Source organism: Desmodus rotundus, chromosome 3 (assembly GCF_022682495.2).
Source record: "Desmodus rotundus isolate HL8 chromosome 3, HLdesRot8A.1, whole genome shotgun sequence".
NCBI classification, from domain to species: domain Eukaryota; kingdom Metazoa; phylum Chordata; class Mammalia; order Chiroptera; family Phyllostomidae; genus Desmodus; species Desmodus rotundus.
Genome location: NC_071389.1, coordinates 146,655,620 through 146,666,439, shown reverse-complemented (window position 1 = coordinate 146,666,439; position 10,820 = coordinate 146,655,620).

Genomic DNA, 10,820 nt, shown 5'->3' with positions numbered 1-10,820 from the left:
TCTAGGAAACTAGTACAGTATAGAACATGTATTTACATAATTTGAATTATGTAAAATGGCTCTCTCTATGTTCTATGGAAAAAATGCATGAAGAAAATAGATCAAATTTTTAATAGTACATATTCCCTGGGTGTGGAAATAAAGGTAATTTTTGTTTTCTTTGTAACCTTTTGTATCATCCAAGTTATCCCAAATAAGAATTTATTGTTTTGTTTTAGAATATGTTTTAAACGTATTCTAAATATGTTTAGAATTAAACATATTCTAATATGTTTTAAAATTAAAACATATGTTTTAATTTTATTTTTAATATTAAAATATGTTTTTAAAATTAAACGTATGTTTTGTTTGTTTAACAAAACATAAATATGTTTTATATTTTAAAATTAAAACTTTATAAATATGTTTAAATATGTTTTAAAATTAAAACATATTTATGTTTTATTTTTTAAACATATTTAAAATATGTTTTATTTTTTAAATAAAATAAATGTTTTAAAATTAAAACTTTATAAAAATATTCAAGGATATTTTGGAAGCCTGTCATTTAGTGAACATTTATTGAATATCTACCACGTCCTTGGTGCTATTCTAAATTCTAGGATAAGACAGAGTTCCTATCCTCAAGTTGTTTATATTCACATATGAAGAAATAGATAATATGCACTTAAGAAAATAAATCAATAAAATAATTTCCTGGACATGTGAGAACTAGGTAAGTAAAATATGAAATGAGGGAATGTAATAGAGAGGGCATCAGATGGCCAAGGAAGTGAGGAGATGATTATTTTATTGAGATATCAAAGGTGAGAGGGAGACAGAAATGTGAAGTTATGGAGAAGGACTGTTTGAAGGAGAAGGAATAGCAAGTGCAAGGGTCCTGAGACAGAAAAGACCTGGTATGTCTGAGAGACAGTAAGAACCCATTGTGCCTGGAGTGGTGTGATTGACAGGGAGAGGGAAAAGGGACAGGCAGGGCGGATCACATGAGGGTATAGGCTGAAGCAGAGGTGTCTGTGGTCACCATCTGGGCCCACAGTCCTGGTGAGGAGTTTGGGCTGTAGTGTGGAGGCAATGGGAAGTCCATTGCAGGGTTTTATTCAAGGGAGTATCATGTATGGATGTTTCTATAAAAATCTCACTCTGGCCATTACGTGAAGGAGGTACTTTGTGTGTGTCTCTGTGTGAGGATGTTCAAAAAGCAAAGGTCAGTCTAGACAGTTTAAATAGCAAAGGAATGAATTGAAGAATCCTAGAGAGCTCGCAGAAACTTTGAGAGGGCCAAAGAATTAGAGTTGGGCTGTACATCTACACCATTCTCCAGTGACATTGTTGGACGCTCCAGTGGGGAACTTACTGGATCTCAGTGGACACAGGCCCCACAGCCTGCTTTTGGATGCTAGAAAATATATCTAGTTTTGTGCTTTAAAATTAATAAAAATGCAGATTCTGACCTGAGGCAAACTATTGACATAGTTTAGGATTTCTTCTGATGACTAAGAAACCCAGGAGTAACTTTGCTTTTTTTCTTTTCCATGCAAAGGATTGCTTTGATGAGTTCTTTCTAATTGGTTCTATTCCTTTCCAAAACCATTGTAGAGTCTTGCATTTATAATTAACTTGAATTTTGAAATATTTGCCACTTTTCAGATTGTTTGCTTTTTACCTAAGTGACATTTAAGGTGGGGGGATACATATTATTTCTTTGGGTAAAAGGCTATATTTCTAAAAATGCATAGCTAGCACCTAATACGACTATGTACTGTAGAAACAAGTATAAGAAGGTATTGGGTTTGTACCTCTTTATACAGAAGCGTCCTGTCCTGACCATTCTTTCTCTCTCTTTCTCTCTCTTCCTGTTAACTGTTGCTTTCAATCTCAATAAATTGTTGAAACGTATGATAGATCTTGAATTTAAAATTGCATGTTAGCTATAATTCATTTGCCTATCAAACTATAATTCTTGGTAGGCTTTCTCTCTTCAGCATCTCTACTGTCTGCCCACAATGGTAGGAGTCGTGCCAGAGTCAGATAACTTCTGCATAGAACCGCCTTCCCTGCAGGTCCTGGAACTAAGTGTTGGAGACATCTCAATGTGCACCGAGTTCTTTCATCAATTCCAGATGCCCATGTTACATTTATTCCATAGCTTCTGCTGGTCATGAAGTTGGATTTTCTTATCTGGGATGATAACAGATAACTGACACTCCACTCCATTTCCCCCCATTTTTTCACACTGATGCTCTGGTGAAATATCACTTATTTTAAAAGCTCAATTAGAACCAGTCTCTCAGGCCACAAAGAAGAATTTACTCCTGAATCACACCAGAATGAGAGAGGTGCCCAGGAAGAACTCATGGGAAACCAAAAAGAGCAAAGTTCAAAACCATACTTATTTTTTGCTGTTCACTCAGAAGTTACCTAAATTACCTAGGCGGATAAATATTTAATGTGACCATATCACCTATGTAATTTGTATTGACTGCTTTTAATCTTCATGTCAGTTTAATAATTTTAATAATATTTTAATGAAAAATAAATTAACTGCATACTCTAATAGAACAGTTTAAATGCAGATCATCAGGCTGGAAGCCCAAGCTCAGCCGGAGAGACAAACAGAACTAAATTAGTTTAAAAATACATAGCTGAGCTCTCTCTCTCTTTCTGCTCAGAGACCATAATAGCATTTCAATGACTAGACATCTTAAAAATACGACAGGCAGGTCCCAACTCACAAAAGAGTGACAGCTAGACCTCCCGTCATAATTTGATTTGGGGGAATGTTCCTTGAATACACAGACTAGGATATTCCCATCTCTCTTCGGTCATTACTCTCCTAGGGCTACTGGCTTACAGCACTTTGCTTGCTGTCCTAGCAGCCTTTTAAGGTAGCTGACTCAGACTCACACCTTTCCCTGATATCTAGTAAGTGCCAAGATCATATGCCCTTATTTGACCAAATTCATAATAAATAAATGAGTGTGTATAAATGAATAATGCTCTGTACCTCCTAGGGAGGTTTACATAAAAGAAATGCTGTTGGTTTAAAACACATGTCTAGTGGAATTGCAAACAGTATTAGAAATAAAGTATACAATTGAAGCAGTGTGAGTAGGGATACTTTTGAATTCATGACGAAATATCCTAGTATTTCTGGGGATAGTTTTGGTTTCAACTAGGTCATGTCATTGTCTATAGAATGTTTTCATATTTTTTTGAACTCTGTGACTATTCAGCCACAATATATATACCATAGTCTTTAATGATTGTATTTTAAAATTATACTATTATCAGTTTTAATTCTATATAGTTTTGGAATATAGCTTTAAAGAAAACAATACTTACAATTTTGTAATCCCTTTGAAAGTGGCATGGGATTTAATTAATAGTATACTTCCTTATTATATATCCAGATTCTAATTCTACTAAAATTGTTAGTCACTAAGAAAAATGAGCACCAAATTCAAGTCCAAATCAAAGTTGAACTTATTGCTCACCTGGCAAGGGAAAGCCCCACCAGTCAGCTACAAGGTCAGTGGGTCTCTCCCAGCAGAAATTTAAAGGGTGGGATTCTGATCACCTGCCATGGCGAAGGCACCACTTCTTTATGAACGGACACTTTCAGGCTTCATATGGCTGATGTTGGGAGACTAGATTTCCAACCCGTTTAAGATAAATTTTGTAAAATTCCAGTGCTCTAGGTTCAGTCATCACACATGCTTGTGTGCTCATGTTGGAAGCTTAGCAGGGTTGCTTTTGCTTTTTCTCCTTAATAAAAAGGAGTATTCGAAAATAAGTCACTATCATAGTAGACATTGAAAACTTCAGCTTTCAGGCTTTGAGTTAAACAGTATTAGGACAGTGTGCTCATTTACTCACTAATTTATTTACTTATTCATCCTTTTTTTAGAAATATTTATCAAGTCGCTACTATGTTTCTGTCATTTCTGGATGTTAGGGATAACAAGTACAACCTGGATGTCACATGAGACCAAATTTTTATTCTAAAACCTCTGGGAAATCTAATGTCTTTTACAGGCTTTGCCTTTACTGGAGGCTCAGAATTGAAACCTATAGCTTACTCTCTATGTTACTATGACATTACTATTCATTCCACATTAACCTGACTTTACTTTTCCAGGAAATTCTTACTGAGAAGAATTTCTGTTTCATGAACTTTCTGAAATCCCCTTATTTGAATAGTAGACTATCCAAATAACCTTTATTAAGGTAAACAAATACCTTCTGAGAACAATACATTATTCAGCTGAGTTTATCAAAGGACTGTTTATTCTTCAAGGCTACCTTCAAACTCCTGTTCTCACTCTGTCTGCCAATTCTAAATTCTACTTAATTCTGCTCACTCACTGAAGGACCCACCTTTAAACCAGACCCTTATAAATATCTTTCCTTCATACTCTCTTTTTAAAGATGGTACAAAGACTCTGTCAAGGAAATGATCTCCTTTATTCAAATGGGCAATAAACTTGGCTTCACTTGATCTATGTCTTTTGGGGAGTTGGCAGTTTATAGAGATTATATCCTCAAGGTCATCTTGGCTTCATTATTTTTATTTCATTGAACTTTTGTGTATAACCACCTATTCCCTTCTCTTGTCTTTATTCTGTCCAAGACATAGAATCATCCCCTTTCCTTGTTTTCCAAAATCCCCCATCTTTATAAAACAATATGACCACACTATGATCAATAAACCAACTATAACCGCAAAATCCCCATTTTTATAAAACATTTTTGTGTTGACCACAAATAAAAAATTTGGTGGCATAATGGTGCATATATATCAGCAATAACAACTTAGAATTGAATATATAACATTCTTGTTCTTGAGGGTTCTTCAACCTCCCCACCAGACCAGTGTTACTCAGAGTATGGTCTGTTGTCAGTCCACCATTCAGTAAGTACTGAAACGGAGAGTAAGCATTTACAAACACTGATCTGTGATGATTGAAAATTATCCCTCCCCCAAAAAAAACCCTCAAAATCATAAACTAAAGAATTGGTCCTTCACCACAGGTGGTTTGAGAGCCATTCTCCAGAACCTTAAGTGTTCAGCTTAGTGCCACCTCTTAAACGCCCCAGAGAAATTTTGTTCTCGTTAACTTATGTAGAGCAACTTATTTTCCATTCCTCTCTGCTGGGTACAGCTTTGAACATGTGTAGATACATTAAAGGCATTCTGTTAAACAGTGGGATGTGTACTCTAGGCCCACTGTGTAACAGCACAAAAGAATTGAAAGAAGTTTTGCAGTTTCAGTAATTTCTTGCTTCTGCAAAAGTGCCTTGGAAGTGAATACATCTAAAGCCTTTCATCTCACAGAAATATGATGGTTTTCCTAATGGGTGGAAGTTGGTATAGTCAACATGGTGTTTATTTTCTTTTTTAAATTTTAAATTTTAATTTATTGACGAGAGAGAGAGAGACAGAGAGAGACAGAGAAAGGGAAGAAAGAGAGACTGATTTGTTGTGCTGCCCATTTATGGATTCTTTGGTTGATTATTGTGTGTGCCCTGACCAGGGATCAAACCCGCAACTGTGGCGCATGGGGCCAACACTTTAACAGTTGCTTTAACTGAGCTACCCAGCCAGGGCTCAGTGTGGTCTTTAAATAGTATATTTTGTCTCATTACTCCATAATGAATTAGATATTGTCCCTGGCCTTAAAGAACTCATCACTTTGTGAAGAAGTGGATGTATAAATATATTATAGCAACACTGCAAGATGAGTGCAGAGAGAGCTCCAGCGTGTCAGAGGAACGCAGAGGGTGGACGACTATGTGTGCCTGGGGATTCCGGGGGCTCACTGCTGCATATCACTGAAAAATGTTGAGTGAATGGAAGAGTGGATGAAACTGGGAGTGCAGATATGTCCTGAAGGTAAAATAGAATTCATGCTATCTCCTGTCTTTACATAGTTGGAGTTCACCTTTCAGTAGTGCCAATACGCAGTGGAGGTGATGCTAAGAATGGAATGATGACAGGAGGTTTGTGGTTATTAGAAACTAAGTAGCATTTAATTGAATAGCTAACAGATGGAGAATAATTGAATCATTTGTTTTCTTTTCACAATGGCTTAATTCATAGGTAAATCTCAAATGGTCAGATGGTTTTATCTAGCCTCCTGCTAAAGATTTAATATTTTCATCTGATTCAACTCTGTTATTTCCTGGCTCAATTTAATGATTAACATGGCATAAAAGTAACAATTTCTTGTTTATTAAAACCCTATTTGCTGCAGATTACAAATAGAATCTATTTAAAAGCCATTACTATATAAAGTCTATAATAATTAACTAACATTGAACAACCATCTTATAAAACCTTAAAGATAAGTTTAATAGAGAATTTTAATTAAAAACATTATCACAAAAATAAACAAAATCAGCTACTAATATTTTCTCATTTTAAACCACTTTTTGATGTTGAAAAATACATCAGATAACTTACTTTGCCAATAAAAGCCTATGGCATTTCCTTTTAAATCACAGGAGCGAAGCAGTGCACCTGTGGAGAACAATCAGATCTAGCCATGGTGGTTCTGATAGCTCAGTTAAAACTATCAATACCTTCCAGGTGTTCAGCTGCAAGGCTGACCCTTACCTAGTGCTTCTGACTGTAGTGCTCGTTTATGAGAGTAAGTATACAGCATTTGACCACAATCAGGATCTCCAAACTGTTCCCATGGAACTGGGCTTTCCCATGGAAGGAATACATGGGAGTGATGTCCAATGGCCCAGATATTCACAACCTCCCATTAAAATATATAAGTATTTATTTCTAAAATTATCCTTTTCACTGTAGAAAGATTAAAAACATAGGGAAGCAAAAACATCAATAATATCACTATTCAGATATAGACCCAGTCAATATTTGGTATACATCTTTTCTGGTCTGTCTCTGTCACATATTGTATATGCAAATATTTAGGTATACTGTTCTTTAATGTGCTTGCTTTCTTTTCTTTTAATGATTTTTTAAATTTATTACCATTTAGTTTCTTTACACCCTCCTCCCCAATGCAATTATCATTCTGTTGTCCATGTCCATAGTTCTTTTCCCTTTGTGTTCAATCCTTTCACCCCTCATAGTCTCCCCCTGCTTTAAGATGTCATCCTGCTTTCTATTTATGAGTCTGTCTCTATTTTCCTTGTTAGTTCAGTTTGTCCATTAGATTCTACATATGAGTGAAATCATGTGGTATTATTATTTCTCGGACTGGCTTATTTTACTTAGTGAAATTTTCTCCAAGTCCATCCATACTGTCACAAAGGGTAAAATTTTCTTCTTTTTTAATGGCTGAGTAGTATTCAATTGTGTAAATGTCCTACAGTTGTCCACTCATCTACTGATGGACACTTGGACTGCTTCCATATCTTGGTGATTGTAAATAACACTACAATGAACATAAGGGTGCTCATGTTCTTCCTTATTAGTGTTTTGGGTTCTTTGGGATATACGTATTCCCAAAAGTGGGACCACTGGGTCAAAGGGCAGATCCATTTTTAATTTTTTGAGGTCTCTCCATATTGCTTTCCACAGTGGCTGCATCCATCTGCATTTCCACCAAGAGTGCAAAAGGGTTCCCTTCTCTCCACATCCTCACCAGCACTTGCTGTATGTTGACTTATTGATGGTAGCCATTCTGACAGATGTAAGATGATATCTCAATGTGGCTTTAATTTGCATTTCTCTGATGATTAGTTACATTGAGCATCTTTGTATATAGTTATCAGCCATCTGTATGTCTTCTTTAGAAGTGTCTATTCAGGTCCTTTGCCCATTTTTAATTTTTCTTTTTTTTGTGTTGAGTTTATAAATTCTTTATAAATTTTAGATATTAATATCTTATCAAATGTGTTGACGAATATGTTCTCCCATTCTGTGGGTTGTTTTTATTTTGTTGATATTTTCCTTTGCTATGCAAAAACGTTTTAGTTTGATGTAGTCCCATGTGTTTATTTTTTCCTTTTGTTTCCCTTGCCTGAGGAGATATATCAGATAAAACATTGCTACAAACAATGTCTGAGGTTTTGCTGCCTATGTTTTCTTCTAGGATTTTCATGCTTTTTGGTCTAATGTTTAAGTCTTGTATCCATTTTGAATTTATTCTTGTGTGTGGTGTAAGAAGGTGGTCTAGTGTCATTTTTCTGCACATATCTGTCGAATTTACTCAACACCATTTATTGAATAAACTATCTTTAACCCATTGTATGTGCTTGCTTCCTCTGTTGAATATTAATTGACTATAAAGGTGTGGGTTTATTTCTGGGCTTTCTATGCTGTTCCATTGATTTTTGTGTCTATTTTTATGCCAGTTCCAGGCTGTTTTGATTATCATGGCCTTATAGTATGTTTTGATATTAGGTAGCGTGATTCATCCAACTTTGTTCTTTCGCAGGATCACTGTTGCTATGCAGGGCCTTTTATGGTTCTATATAAATTTTTGAAAAATTTGTTCTAGTTCTGTGAAATACTTCATTGGAACCTTGATAGGAATTGTGTTGAATTTGTAGATTGCTTTGAGTAATATGGACATTTTAATGATGTTCATTCTTCCTATTCATGAACATGGTATGTGCTTCCACTTATTTGTATCTTCTATTTCTTTCTTTAGCATCTTATAATTTTATGAGTACAGGTCTTTTACATTCTTGGTTAGGTTTATTCTTAGGTATTTTATTCTTTTTTTGAAGCATTTGTGAATGGGATTGTTTTCTTAATTTCCCTTTCTTTTAGTTCATTATTGGCATATAAAAATGCAACTGATTTCTGGATATTAATATGTATCCTGCCACTTTGCTGAATTCATTTATCAGTTCTAGTAGTTTCTGGTTGGAATCTTTGGGTTCTCTATGTACAGTATCATGTCGTCTGCAAATAAAGACAGTTTTACTTCCTCCTGTCTAATTTGGATGCCTTCTATTTTTTCTTCTTGTCTGATTTCTGTGGCTAGGACTTCAAGTAATGTTGAATAAGACAAGTGAAAGCAGACATCCTTGTCTGGTTACCAATTATAAGAATACTTCTGGTTTTTGCCTGTTGTGTATGATGCTGGCAGTGGGTTTGTCATATATGGCCTTTATTATGTTTAATTATGTTCCCTTTACTCCCACTACTGCTGAGAGTTTTTATCATAAATGGGTGTTTGGTTATTATCAAATGCTTTTTCTTCATTTGTTGATATGATTATGTGGTTTTTATCCTTCATTTTGTTTATGTGGTGAATCACATTTATTCATTTGTGAATGTTGTCCCAACCTTGCATTCCTGGAGTAAATCCTACTTGATCACGGTGTATGATCTTTTTGATGCATTGCTATATTTGGCTTGCTAATATTTTGTAGAGGTTTTTAGTGTTCACCAGGGATATTGGCCTATAATTTTCTTCTTCTTTTTTTGAGTGTCTTTATCTGGTTTTGGAGTTAGAAAAATGCTGGCCTCATAAAATGAGTTGGGGACCCTTCCCTCTTCTTGAGTTTTTTGAAATAGTTTGAGAAGGAGAGGTGTTAGTTCTTCTTGGAATGTTTGGTAAAATTCACCTGTGAAGCCCTCCAGTCCAGGGCTTTTGTTTGTTGGGGTTTTTTTGATTACTGCTTCAATTTCACTAGGTGTAATCAGTCTATTCAGATAATCTAGTTCTTCCTGATTTAGTTTTGGAAGATCATATGTTTCTAGGAATTTCTCCATTTCATCCAGGTTGTCCAGTATGTTGGCATATATTACATAATATTTCCTTATAATCATTTGTATTTCTTTGTTGTCAGTTGTTATTTCCCCTCTTTCATTTCTGATTTTATTTATTGGGGTCCTCTCTTTTTTTCTTAATAAGTCTAGTTATAGGTTTGTTAATTTTTTTATCCTTTCAAAGAACCAACCCTTGAGTTCATAGATATTTTGTACCATTTTTTAGACTCTGTTTATTTCTGTTTTGGTATTTATTATTTCCTTCCATCTACTCATTTTATGCTTTGTTTGTTGTTCTTTTTCAAGTTCCTTTAAGTGTGAAGTTAGATTATTTGAGGGTTTTTTTGTTTGTTTGTTTTGTTTTTTGAGATAGACCTGCAATGCTGTGAATTTCCTTCTTGGGATTGCTTTCCCAGTGTCTTACACATTTTGGATTATTGTCTCCTAATTTTCATTTGTTTCAAGGTATTTTTTGATTTCTTCCTTGATTTCATTGTTGACCCATTCATTGTTTAATAATGTTACTTAGCTTCCACGTCTTTATGTGTTTTTCAGTGTTCTTGTGACTGATTTCTAGTTTCATAGTATTGTGGTCAGAGAAGATGCCTGGTATGATCTCAATCTTCTTAAATTTATTGAGATTTGTTTTGTGTCCCAACATGTGGTCTATCCAAAAAAATGTTCCATGTGCATTTGAAAAGTATATATATTCTGCTGCTTTGGGGTGGAATTGCTCTGAAGATATCAATTAAATCCATTTGATCTAGTGTATTATTTAAGTCTTATCTGCTTTTTGATTTTCTGCATGGAAGATCTACCCATTGAAGTCAATGGGCTGTTAAAATCCTCAACTATGACTGTATCTCTGTCTATCTCTCCCTTTATGTCCATCAAGATTTGCTTCACATATTTAGGTGCTCCTGTTGGGTGCCTAAGTGTTTATTAGGGTTATATCCTCTTGGATTGTTCCCTTTATTATTACATAGTGCCCTTCTTTGTCTCTTACTATAGCCTTGGTTTTAAAGTCTATTTTGTCAGATATAAGTACTGCTACTGTAGCTTTTCTTTTCCTTTCCATTTGCATGAAATATCTTTTTCCATCCCTTTACATTTAGTC